Source organism: Sceloporus occidentalis, unplaced genomic scaffold (assembly GCF_023333645.1).
Source record: "Sceloporus occidentalis isolate IW3139 unplaced genomic scaffold, rSceOcc1.0.p SCAF_417, whole genome shotgun sequence".
Classification (NCBI taxonomy): Eukaryota; Metazoa; Chordata; class Lepidosauria; order Squamata; family Phrynosomatidae; genus Sceloporus; species Sceloporus occidentalis.
The window spans coordinates 150254-163165 of NW_028317397.1; the positions used below are offsets into that span (position 1 = coordinate 150254).

Here is a 12912-nt window from a genome sequence, read left to right on the forward strand (position 1 = left end):
CTTAACCTTCTCTTCTCCAGGCTAAAAATCCCCAACATATCCCTAAGTCATTCCTCATAGGGTTTCATAGTTTCCAGACCCTTCACGATTTTAGTCGCACTCCTTTGCACACACTCCAGCTTCTCAACGTCCTTTTTGAACTCTGGTGCCCAGAACTGGACACAGGATTATTCCAGGTGAGGACTGACCAAAGCAAAATAGAGTGGCACTATGACTTCCCTTGATCTAGACAGTATACTTCTATTGATGCAGCCTAGAATCACACTGGCTTTGTTAGCTGCCGCATCGCACTGTTGAGTCATGTTCAATTTGTGGTCTATTAGGACTCCCAGGCGCGCTACAGACGGGCAAAAAGTAAATACTAGGTACATACTACGGTTAGGAAAGGGCATCCTTTCAGGACGCCTTAACCCTAGTACGTACCGAGTACGTACAAAATGGCGGCGCCCATTCTACATGGGCGCTGCCATTGGGACGTCACGACCACGCCGCCTCCGAATGGAGAGGCATGGAAGTGACATCCTGGTGCCACGCGAGGGTGCCTGGGGCACCCTTTCTGTGGCGCCAGAAGGAGCTCCAAAACGGAGCTCCTTCCAGGTTTGAGTCGCTGGCACAGCCTTTACATGGCTGCACCAGTGGCACAAATGAGAAAGGGACTGAGCAGCCCCTTTCACTTTGTCCCCGCCACTGTTGGGTGTCCTTGGGGCAAGAAGCCCCAAGGACACCCCTTTCCAGGCTGCAGGGAAGCGGCCTTTTGCCGCTTCCCTGTGGCCTGGAAAGCGGCGGATCAGGGCCTCAGATGCTGCCGCTGTGGCAGCTGAGGCCCCGATCTGGTGGGGAAAGGGGCGGGAACAGGCCACCCCAAAAGGGCGGTCTGTCAACTGCCCCAGATCCCTTCACATGTATAAGTCTCCTTAAGCCAGGTGTTTCCCATCCTATATCTATGCATTTGTTTTTCCACCCTAAGTACAGTACCTAACATCTAGTCCCACCCCATTCTGCCATGCAGGAAATCACATTCAAAGCATCCCTGACACACGGCCATCCAGCCTCTGTTTACAGGCCTCCAAGGAAAGAGACTCCACCAAAATCACCAAGGAAGGAGTGGGTTCCACTGTCAAACATCCCTGACTCTCAGGAAGTTCCTCCTAATGTTGAGCTGGAATCTCTTTTCCTGGAGCTTGCATCCATTGTTCCGAGTCCTGTTCTCTGGAGCAGCAGAAAACAAGCTTGCTCCCTCCTCGATGCGACACCCCTTCAAGTATTTAAACAGGGCATTCATATCACCTCTTAACCGTCTCTTCTCCAGGCTAAACATCTCCAGCTCCCATAGTCATTCCTCATAGGGCTTCATGGTTTCAAGACCCTTCACCATTTTGGTGGCCCTCCTTTGGACATATGTCTAATTAACAATTGGTAAGCTGCTCTAATTGCCTTTTGGCTGAAGAGCTGGGTATAAATAAATAAATATATATTATAAATATACATGGCTCCAGTTTCTCCACATCTGTCTTGAATTGTTTTGCCCACAACTGGACACAGGATTATTCCAGGTGAGGCCTGACCCAAGCAGAATAGAGTGGCACTATTACTTCCCTTGATCTGGGAGTATATTTCTATTGATGCAGCCTAAAATTGCAGACCATCGTCGGCAGAAACAGGGTATAAAGCATTGCAAAATGTTCTCTGGCTTTTATGCGCCCCTTATCCAGTGTCCTCCTGTATCCTAGGAGGCCCCCCCTTCACCCCACAAGCGCCAGCAGCCCCACACTCCCCCCAAAGCACCAGCTGCCCCTGCTGTCTCAATGCTGCCCCCACATGCAAGTGGCAGTGCCCCCCAGACCCACCAAAAAGCCTCACGGCTGCAGATGCCACTGCTGCTCCTTCCTCCGATCTCCTTGCCCATCTCTACCAGAGACCCAGGGCTCACCCACACAGATGCCCCCGAATGCCCATGCATGTCCTACAGGCAGCCGGGAGGGGGGTCTCTTCCAGCATGGCCCCAGTTGAACCAGAGGTCGAGCGCAAGGGGAGCACACCTTGGCCGGAGAGACGGTCAGCCAACTCTTCCAGCTAAACCTGCTCCTGTTTGCAAAAGGTCCTGCTGGACTAGAAGAGCAGGGAAGAGGGCAAATGGGGCTACTGCCATCCCCTCCAAACTGTGCCATTTTTAGGATAAATCATTCCCCTGAGAATATCTTCCATGAGGACAAATGTGTCCCCAGGAGAAGCCCTTTTGGGTGTGTGTGCGCGCGCGCGCATTAATTCTGGCAGTAAGCAAACATGTCCAAGGTGATGCTTAAGCACATTTCTGAGGATTAGGGCTGGTGCTTTTTGGGTCAGTCACGTGTGTCAGCTGGAAATATGGGTCTCTTGGGAGGGGCAGAATTTGGCCACCGAAGGCAGCAAAACCTCTGGCCCTCTCTGAAACACACACACACACACACACAACAAACAGTTGCGCACTGGAGAACTAATGGCTTCTGAGCCTTAGAGCCCATGGGGCTGGCTGGCAGCTTTTAAAGGGATTTTTAGGAAATAGAATAAACGTCTTAAAAAGAAAAATCAGACCATTTTATGTGTGTTTAGCCCCTCACTCCAGTCCCCCCCCCCCGACTCCATTTCATAGAATCGTTTGGGGCTGCGCTCACATGCCCCATGGAAAATGGCCCCCTCCCACCTTGGGACCCCCAGAGCCTTTGGGCTACATCTCCCATCATCCCCACCCTTAGTCAGGAAAGCCCTGGGAACTACAGGGCAAATGACTGGGAGGAGGCTGCAGGTCTCTAAGTCACAGGCTTAGGCTGGGGCTGAGGAAGTGGCCCACCCCCAGAAAAACCTGTGCCAGCCTTCCAGGTGACCTTAAAAAACTTGAAATAATAATAACAATAACAATAATAATAATAATATAATCCAATAACATCCAAGCAATGATGCCTTTATCGGGCCAACCAAAACGCACAATGACATGTTGCAAGCTTTCCAGGTCACACTGGCTTCTTCTTCATCATGCAAACAGGAGAAAGAAATTGAAGATGATAGTCCTAGGTCTGCATTTTGCTGTTTCTGGTCTTAGTTCAGATAGAAGGGAGGTCTATCTCGAGGTTGGCATCTCCCCCTTTTTGGGCCATGCAGTCACTGGCAGATTTTCAAATTCAAGGAAATTTAGGCCCAGTCCAGACGGGCCGAAAAGGACGCCTTCGTCATGTGCGAGGGGTGCCTCGGGGAGGCACTGCTAGATGCCCCTCGCCCCTCACACGTGACAAGGGCGTCAAAATGGTGGTGCCCTGTACAGACAGGCACCACCATTGTTATGCAAGTGCCGTGTGGCATCTGCATGGCATCATGCAGCACTTAGAATCATAGAATCATAGAGTTGGAAGAGACCGCAAGGGCCATCCAGTCCAACCCCCTTCTGCCATGCAGGAAATCCATATCAAAGCACCCCTGACAGATGTCCTTCCAGCCTCTGCTTAAAGACCTCCAAAGAGGGAGACTCCACTACCCTCCGAGGAAGGAGTTTGTTCCACTGTCGGACAGCCCTTACTCTCAGGAAGTTCCTCCTAATGTTGAGCTGGAATCTCTTTTCCTGGAGCTTGCATCCATTCTGAGGAGGGAGCAAGCTTGTTTTCTGCTGCTCCAGAGAATAGGACATAATGGAACAATGGATGCGAAAGAGATTCCACCTTAATATTAGGACGAACTTCTACATCTGAAATAAAGCCCTATGAGGAGAGACTAGGGAGCTGGGAATGTTTGGCCTGGAATGAGATGGTTAAGAGGTGATATGATGATAGCCCTGTTTAAGTATTTGAAGGGATGTCATATTGAAGAGGGAGCAAGCTTGTTTTCTGCTGCTCCAGAGAATAGGACACAATGGAGCAATGGAGGCAAGGTCCAGGAAAAGAGATTCCATCTCAACATTAGGAGGAACTTCCTGAGAGTAAGGGCTGTTCGACAGAGGAACACACTCCTTCCTCGGAGGGTAGTGGCATCTCCTTCCTTGGAGGTCTTTAAACAGAGGCTGGATGGACATCTCTCAGGGATCATAGAATCATAGAATCATAGAATGATAAAGTTGGAAGAGACCGCAAGGGCCCTGATCCAGTCCAATCCCATTCTGCCATGCAGGAACTCTCAATCAAAGCATCCCCATTGACAGATGGCCATCCAGCCTCTGCTTAAAGACCTCCAAGGAAGGAGACTCCATTACACTCCGAGGAAGGAGTGTGTTCCTCTGTCGAACAGCCCTTACTCTCAGGAAGTTCCTCCTAATGTTGAGCTGGAATCTCTTTTCCTGAAGCTTGGATCCATTATTCCTGATCCTGTTCTCTGGAGCAGCAGAAAACAAGCTTGCTCCCTCCTCAATATGACATCCCTTCAAGTATTTAAACAGGGCTCTCATATCACCTCTTAACCTTCTCTTCTCTACGCTAAACATCTCCAGCTCCTTAAGTCGTTCCTCATAGGGCATGGTTTCCAGACCCTTTTAGTCACCCTCCTTTGGACATGCTCCAGTTTCTCCACATCCTTTTTAAATTGTGGTGCCCATAGCTGGACACAATATTATTCCAGGTGCGGCCTGACCAGAGCAGAATACAGTGGCACTATTACTTCCCTTGATCTAGAGACTATACTTCTATTGATGCAGCCTAAAATCGCATTGGCCTTGTTAGCTGCCGCATCGCACTGTTGGTTCATGTTCAACTTGTGGTCTACTTGGACTCCTAGATCCCAAGTTTCACATGTAGAAGTCTCCTTAGGCCAGGTGTCCCCCATAATCCTATATCTGTTCATTTCATTTTCCCTCCCTAAGAACAGTACTTTACATTTCTCTGTGTTGAATTTCATTCTGTTAGCTTTGGCCCAGCTTTCTAGTCTATTCAAATCATTTTGAATGTTGATCCTGTCCTCGGGAGTATTAGCTACTCCGCGTAATTTGATGCCATCTGCAAATTTGATAAGTATGCTCCCAATTCTGTCATCCAGGTCATTGATAAAGATGTTGAATAGCACTGGGCCCAGGACAGAGCCCCACTGGACACCCCACTGGTCACTTCTCTCCAGGATGAAAAGGAGCCATGGCTGACCATCCTTTGGATTCGGCCGGTCAACCATTTACAAATCCATGTAACAGTTACCTTGTCTAGCCTACATTTTACAAGCTTGTTTGCAAGAATGTCATGGGAAACCTTGTCAAAGGCCTTACTGAAATCAAGATATACTATATCCACAGCATTCCCTTCATCTAACAAGATGGTCATTTTATCAAAGAAAGAGATTAGATTTGTCTGGCATGACTTCTTTCTCTGAAACCCATGTTGACTTTCTGTGATGATGGCATTGCCTTCTAGATGTTCACAGACTCTCTGTTTAATGATCTGCTCCAGAATCTTTCCTGGGATTGATGTCAGACTAACTGGACGATAATTGTTGGGATCCTCTTCTTCCCCTTTTTGAAGATGGGGACAACGTTTGCCCTCCTCCAGTCTGCTGGGATCTCTCCTGTTCTCCAGGAGTTTTCAAATATGATTGCCAATGGCTCCGATATTACTTTTGCCAGTTCTTTTAATACCCTTGGATGGAGTTCATCTGGTCCTGGAGACTTACATTCATTTAGATTAACCAGGTATTCCTCTACTATCTCTTTACTTATTCTGTCCTCTGCTGCATTATCCTCAGGTTGAGCCCCTTTGCCTTTTCTGAGAAGACTGAGGCAAAGAAGGTGTTGAGTAATTCTGCCTTTTCTCTGTCTTCTGTTAGCATTTTGCCATCTTCTCCATTCAGTGAACCTACCGTTTCCTTCTTCTTCCTTTTGCTGTGGACATATCCAAAAAAGCCATTTTTGTTGTTGTTCTTAACCTCTCCTTTCCACTGTATTACAAACTCCAGGAGAACATGGTCGCTTCCACCTAAGGATCCCACCACTTGCACCCCATTAACCAAGTCATCCTTGTTGGTTAGGATCAGATCTAAAATAGCTGACCCCCTTGTTGCCTCTTCCACCTTTTGGACCATGAAATAGTCTTCCAGGCAAGTGAGGAATTTGCTAGACCTTGAGGATTTGGCTGAGTTTGACTTCCAGCAAATATCAGGATAGTTGAAGTCGCCCATCACTACTACATCTCTCCTTTCTGAGTGTATGGTCATCTGTTCTAGAAAGATATCATCCAATTCCTCAGTCTGACTTGGGGGTCTGTAGTAGACTCCCACCGTAACACCCTTGTTGTTTCCCTCCCCTTTGATTCTTATCCAGATGCTCTCCACCTGGCTTCCATGATTGATGTCCAGGATCTCTTCACTGGTGTAAATATCTCTGACATATAGTGCTATTCCTCCTCCTTTCCTGTTTGGCCTATTTCTCTTAATAAGGTTATACCCCTCTATTTCCACATTCCAATCATGAGACTCATCCCACCAGGTTTCAGTGATGCCTATTATATCATATTTGCTTTGCTGTACTAGGAGTTCGAGTTCATCTTGCTTATTTCCCATGCTCTGTGCATTAGTGTAGAGACATCGCAGACCATGGTTCCCTTTTACTTGCTGCCTGTGCAAGATTTTTTGCCTCCCACTGCTGGGTCCTTGCACTGTTTGCCTTGTTTCCTCTATGTCAGTTTGACTATTTTCGCCATCCCTTTCGCCTTCCTTAATATTGTCTCCCTTCCCCTCGGAACTCAGTTTAAAGCTCTCCTGATCAAGTTCTTGAGACTGTTGGCAAAAACATTTCTTCCAACTGGCGTGAGATGCAACCCGTCCGTTGCAAGAAGTCCCTCCTCATGGAACTGCAGCCCATGATCGAAGAATCCAAATCCTTCTCGGCGGCACCATCTGCGGAGCCAGTTGTTCACATCCGCTATTTTCCTCTCCCTTCCTGGACCATGCCCTTCAACTGGCAGAAGAGACGAGATGACAACCTGTACATCAGGGGTAGGCAACTTTTTTGAGTCGGGGGCCAGGTTGCTGTCCCTCAGACAACTGGGGGGCTGAAGCCGGGGGTGGAGCTTCCACCCTCCAGGGGCGGAGCTTCCACCCTCCAGGGGCGGAGCCACATGCCGGGGGTGGAGCTTCCACCTTCTGGGGGCGGAGTCACATGCCAGGGTGGAGCTTCCACCCTCCAGGGGCGGAGCCACACACTGGGGGTGGAGCTTCCACCGAAGCATCATCATCATCATCATCATCATCATCACCACCACCACTATCATTGTTACAGCAGACCTTTGTTACAGCACTTTGGAAAGTCACACTGTCTCACCTTCATAAATAATAAAAATAATGAAATGAAATAAAAAGCAATAATAAAAATACTGAAATAAAAAAACAAAAATAAGTGTTATATATTTGTAAAAATTAATGGAAAAAACCCAAGGCAGACCTGAAACGACTCACCTTTCCACCTCCTCCCCCTCTTTCTCCTCCTCCTCCTCCTCCTCCTCCTCTTTCTCATTGAGAGGGCATTTTGCAGAAAGAACACCCAGGGCAAGTAGTAATAATAATAATACTAATAAAGTTACAAGCAAGGAAATTACTAAAATGCAATTGAAAATAAACTGCAGCAAGCATGCACACAGTTCCAACCCAGAAAAGCCACAAGGTGCTCAGAGGGGATTTTGCAGAAAGAACACCTAGCCAACCCCCTCCCCAATGAACCAACCTCTCGCCTTGCTGTGGCTGCAGCTGCTGCTCTGGCTCCCTTTCTCCCTCGCCTCCTCCTCCTCCTTTCCCTGCTCTTAGGGAGGAGGAGGAGGAGGGCGGAGGGCGAGGTGGAGCCTGCTGCAGGCCTGCTGCAGCCCCTGGAGCCCTGTTGGAGTGCTCCAGGGGCTGCACCGGGCCTCCTAGATGGGCACCGCCATTTTGTTTTTCAAAATGGCGGCCGAAGTCTCGCGTGACCTTTGCCATCCTGAGGTCACGCAAGACTTCGGCCGCCATTTTGAAAAACAAAATGGCGGCCGGAACAGCGCGAAAATGGGGGAAATCGGTGGCAATCGGCGGCAGGACTGCGCAGGGGCCGGTAGGAAGGCCTTGGCGGGCCAGATCCGGCCCACGGGCCGCAGGTTGCCGACCCCTGTTGTACATCCATTCCTTTCAGCTTCCTACCAAGCGCCTCGTAATCCCTTTTGATGTTCTGCAGGCTGTGTCTTGCAGTATCATTGGTTCCCACGTGGACCAAAAGGGAGGGCTATTGGTCAGTAGGCTTGACCAGTCTTGTCAGCCTCTCTCTCACATCATGGATCTTTGCCCCTGGGAGACAACACACCTCTCGAGACTCTTTTCAGGCCTACAAATCACTGCTTCTGTACCCCTCAGCAAGGAGTCCCCCACTACGACCACACGCCTCCTCCGAGGCTTAGCAGCGACTGTTCCCTCGGGTGGGACTCTCAGGCTCCCCTGTTCTGTCCCTGAAGCCTGTCCATGCTGCTCTTCTTCATCCTCCTTGATAAGGGAAAGAGCTTCGAATCGATTCTCTAGCTGCAAGCTCCCCGAACAATCCCTTCTTGGCTTACTTCTCTTTGTGATATTCCTCCAGCTATCTTCCTCCTGTGTATGTGAAGTGACCTCCTCGGCTCTAGCATCTTCCTCTACGTGGTACTCATCCAAGATGGTTAGTTCTATTGAGTCCAGGAAATCCTCTTGTTCCCTAATATGCTGAAGTGTAGCTACTCTGGACTCCAGCTGCTGGACTTTCTCCTCCAAGAGTGCTACCAACTTGCACTTGGGGCATGTGAAGTTCTCCACTTCTGTAGGCAAGAAGAGAAACATCCCACAAGTGCTGCAGGTGACTGCCGTGGTTCCGTCAGTCTCCATACTGAAAGGTCCTAGGAAATTACTGGAACAGGACTGTGGGCTTCCTCCTCTCTCCTCCTCCTCTCTGTAGCAGGAACACTGTAGCCAGTGGCGCACTCGCTATGCCGCCACCGCAGCATAGAAAGAACCTGCTTTTTGCAGGTTCTTTTTCTGCCAGCAGGAAGCCTCACCGTTTGGTGGCTGGGGCTTCCCTCCGGCGGAAAACCAGGCACGGGCAGGCTGCCCGTTTTGGAAGGTGTGTTGTCCATTTGCAATTCAAGGAAGATGTTTCCTTGGAATCCAGCACAATGAAGAAGCCAGTGTGACTTTGAAAGCCTGCAACATGTAATTGTGCATTTTGGTTGGCTCAATAAAGGTATCATAGTTTGGACGTTATTAGATTTGCTATATGGCCAACACGACTACCCCTAGATGTTTTTAAGATGTGTGTGTGTGCATACACACACACACACACACACACACACACACACATACATACATACACATACACACATCAATGAGAGGTGAGCACCCTGAAGCTGAAGCCCCGTGGCATGGCCATCCTGGTCTCCTCTGGGGGTCCCAGGGGGGAAAACACTCTCTCCAGGGCCACCATTCCCCCCAACCTTGTTCCTGGGGTCCTGTCAAAGGGTGGGGGACAGAGAGCCCAGGAGAGGGCCCCTTGTTGTGGGGTCCCAGCCTTGGCTGTCCCCCCACTTTCTGCGCAAGCCAAGGCATGACATGGTTGCGGAGGAGCTGGGCAGAGACCAGCCTTTCCTGGTGGCCAAGTGAGCAGTTGGCACCCTCAGTGTGTCTCCAATGGAGGAAGGGGGAGATGCAGAGGGATTTGGCCCCAGAATGGAAGGCTTTTGGGGCCCTTTTCTTCTTGCCACTCACCATCCTCCCCAACAGGATCTCTACAGACAATGGAAATCAAGAAGGTGCGCTTCCACATGGCTCCTGGAGCCACCAGAACCAGTGTCCTGGGACAGGGATGGGGTCAGCGGGATTGGCAAAGGGCCCCTCTGCCCTCCTCCAAGGCCCCAGTGTGGCTCCGGGTGGAAGCCTGGAGGAACCAGTGGCCTCCTTGGCACCCGAGAGCCTCAGAGCCCTTTGGAATATGGCTCAGAGCATTGCGGAGCCAGAGGGACCCCAAGGGCGATCTAGTCCATCCCCCTGAAGCCACCTCAGGAAGTCCACAGCCCAAGCACCCTCCATGCGAGGTGGACGTCCTCCAAACCCCCCCCCACACACACACACACAGACCCACCTTGTTCAAAGACCACCAAGGCTGAGGAGAGCCCACCACTTTCTCAGGGAGGGAGTCTGCCCCATCCATGCTCAAATGGCTCTCACACTCAGGAAGCTACTCCTAAGAGTAATTTGAATTCATGGCCTGTCTCCTGGGCAGCAGAAAACAAGCTCTTCCACATGATAGCAGCCCCTCTGGTTTTTATATGACGGCTCTCAGGGCAGCTTTTGCTACTTGACCGGCACAATCCAGGAGGAAAGGGGTGTTCAGGGACAGGAACATGTGGGGTTTTAGAATAAAAGAATCATAGAGTTGGAAGAGACCCCAAGAAGGGCCCTGACCCAGTCCAGCCCCCTTCTTCTGCCATGCAGGAACTCTCAATCAAAGCACCCCCATTGACAGATGGCCATCCAGCCTCTGTTTAAAGACAGCCTCCAAAGAAGGAGACTCCAACAAAATCTCCAAGGAAGGAGTGTGTTCCTCTGTCAAACAGATCTTAGGAGTTTAACACACAGGAAAAAATTGTAGGTTGAAAATGATCAGACCAGATGGTTTTCACAAGCAAAGTGCTGTTATCCTGTGCAGAATCTGAGATAAATCTGCACTTGCGCGCAAATGCACAAATGGTTTTCACACAACGGGGCCAAATGTGCCTCCATCCCAATAATGATAAAAGCGTGTGCATCCCAAAGAAGCGATCAAACGTGCAAATGATTTTCACATATAGACTGCAGCCCCTGCCTTCCCTCAGCAGCTGTTCCTTTAAGAGCCCTGGCTTGGAGGGAAGGCTGAAGTGATCCCCAAGCTGTCCCCTTTGAGGGATTTTGGACCTCAGCTCCCGGAAGCATCAGCCATGTTGGCCGATAGCCTGGCATTCTGGGAGCTGAAGCCCAAAATGCCTGAAAGAGGGCAGCTTCTCTCTCTCTCTCTCTCTCTCTCTCTGGCCTTGCATCTGCCGTCTGTTTTAAGAGACCTGGCCACAAAGAAGGGTGGGTTCTTATTTTACTTATTCTGCGGCACTGGAAGTAAACTCACCCATGGGAAATCTGGCAACAAACACAAAAACAGGGAGAATCCCGTGCATAAACCGCAAGTAGCTTTCACACTACAGCAATTGCACCAAAAAAACCCAAGCAAATGCATGAATGAAATGGAAATGAATTTCCAATATTTTCCAGAAGACGCTTATTTCCTGTTTTATGTCACTTTCTTGTTGGATTCTAAGCGGTTTGTGCGCAACGTAGTGTGAAAACCATTCGCGCAACTGTGCCTGATACGCTGGATAACCGCGGGGAGGTTCCTCCTAATGTTGAGCTGGAATCTCTTCTCCTGGAGCTTGCATTCATTGCTCCATTGGGTCCTATTCTCTGGAGCAGCAGAAAACAAGCTTGACCCATCCTCAGTGTGACTCCTCTTCAAATACTTAAACAGGGCTCTCCTATCACCTCTTAACCTTCTCTTCTTCCTAAGTTGCTTCTCATAGGGCTTGGTTGCCAAACCTACAAGTTCCTCCTAATGTTGAGGAGGAACCTATTTTCCTGTAGCTTGCATCCATTGCTCCTTATTCTAATCTCTGGAGCAGCAGAAAACAAGCTTGTTCCCTCCTCGATATTGCATCCCTTCAAATATTCAAACAGGGCTATTCTATCACCTCTTAACCGTCTCTTCTCCAGGCTAAACATCCCCAGCTCCCTAAGTCTGTCCTTATAGGGCTTTATAGTTTCCAGACCCTTTGCCATTTTGGAGACCATCCTCTGGACACATGGATCCAACGTATCCACATCCTTTTTGAATTATTGGGCCCAAAAGTAGACATAATATAGCAGTATTTAGGAAGAACAGACACCTTGCTCTCCGTCCTCTGGCTGAGCGATGGCTGCAGGTGGCGAGGGAAGGGCCTCCTCCAGGACGTCCATCTCCAGATAAATGGGAGTCACAAGTCAAGGTGCCGACTGGGACGGAGGGGACCCCTGCCCAAACTCCTTCACACACACACCCCCTCCAGGCCACTCTGGACCCTCCTCTGGCACAGATGTGCCTGGGATTTGTACTTCGGAGGCACAGTTTTTGGGGAGGAGGGGACCTGAGCTGAAGACCCCTCCCTTTCTTATTTATTTATGTAACTAATTTATACCTTAAAACATTCAGGGGTAGCTGTGTTGGCCATTTGACAAATACAAACACAAATCATGGGTTTTTGTGGGTTTTTCGGGCTTTTGCATTCTCTGAAGATGGCAAAGCCACAGATGCTGCTTGCGAAACGCCAGGAAGAACATTTTCTAGAACATGGCCACAGAGCCCAAAAAACCCACAAAAACCGATGGATGCCGGCCCTGAAAGCCTTCGACTTCACAAACACAAATCCATTAGTGATGCCTTTATTGGCAAGCCAAAATACACAGGCATATTGTGCATTTCGGTCGACCAATAAAGGCATCACTGATGGATTTGTGTGTGTAATTTATATCTTGCTTTTCTCCCAGTAAAGGACCCTAAGGGGCCTTTCAGCAAGAGGAAAGCCAGGCATGTGTAGCATGTTCTTCCCTGGAAAGGTCTTCCTAGAAGGAAAGGCCAGCTCTGCTGCTGAAGCAATGGAGGCAGAGGCAGAGGCAGAAGGGCTGATGCACCGGTTAATTGTAGGTTAACGAGGTGAATGGCGTCCTCCTTCGTAGCCAGGGCTGGGGGACAGTCACTCTTCCAGAAAGGAGCTAACATCTGGCGTCCCTCAAGGCGCCATTCTGTCCCCCATGCTATTTAACATTTACATGAAACCACTGGGAGAGATCATCCAGAGACATGGGGGTTATCAGTACGCTGATGACACCCAAACATGCTTCTCTATGTCCCCAACTATTGCAGTGACTGGGGATGGCATC

At 49.6% G+C, this 12912-nt stretch overlaps 1 protein-coding gene across 4 annotated transcripts in view; it reads right to left on the minus strand.

Moving 5' to 3' along the window:
- Positions 1–12912, minus strand: part of LOC149272797 (leucine-rich repeat and fibronectin type-III domain-containing protein 5-like) — a 77812-nt gene that overhangs the window by 22077 nt on the left and 42823 nt on the right. The window contains exon 1 of one of the 4 annotated variants that reach the window (XM_089506711.1): positions 1848–2262. The exons of the other annotated variants lie outside the window; for them this stretch is intronic. The gene's annotated coding sequence lies outside the window, so the exon portion shown is untranslated. Of the gene's footprint in view, positions 1–1847; positions 2263–12912 lie in introns of those variants that run through there. 4 annotated transcript variants of the gene reach the window in all.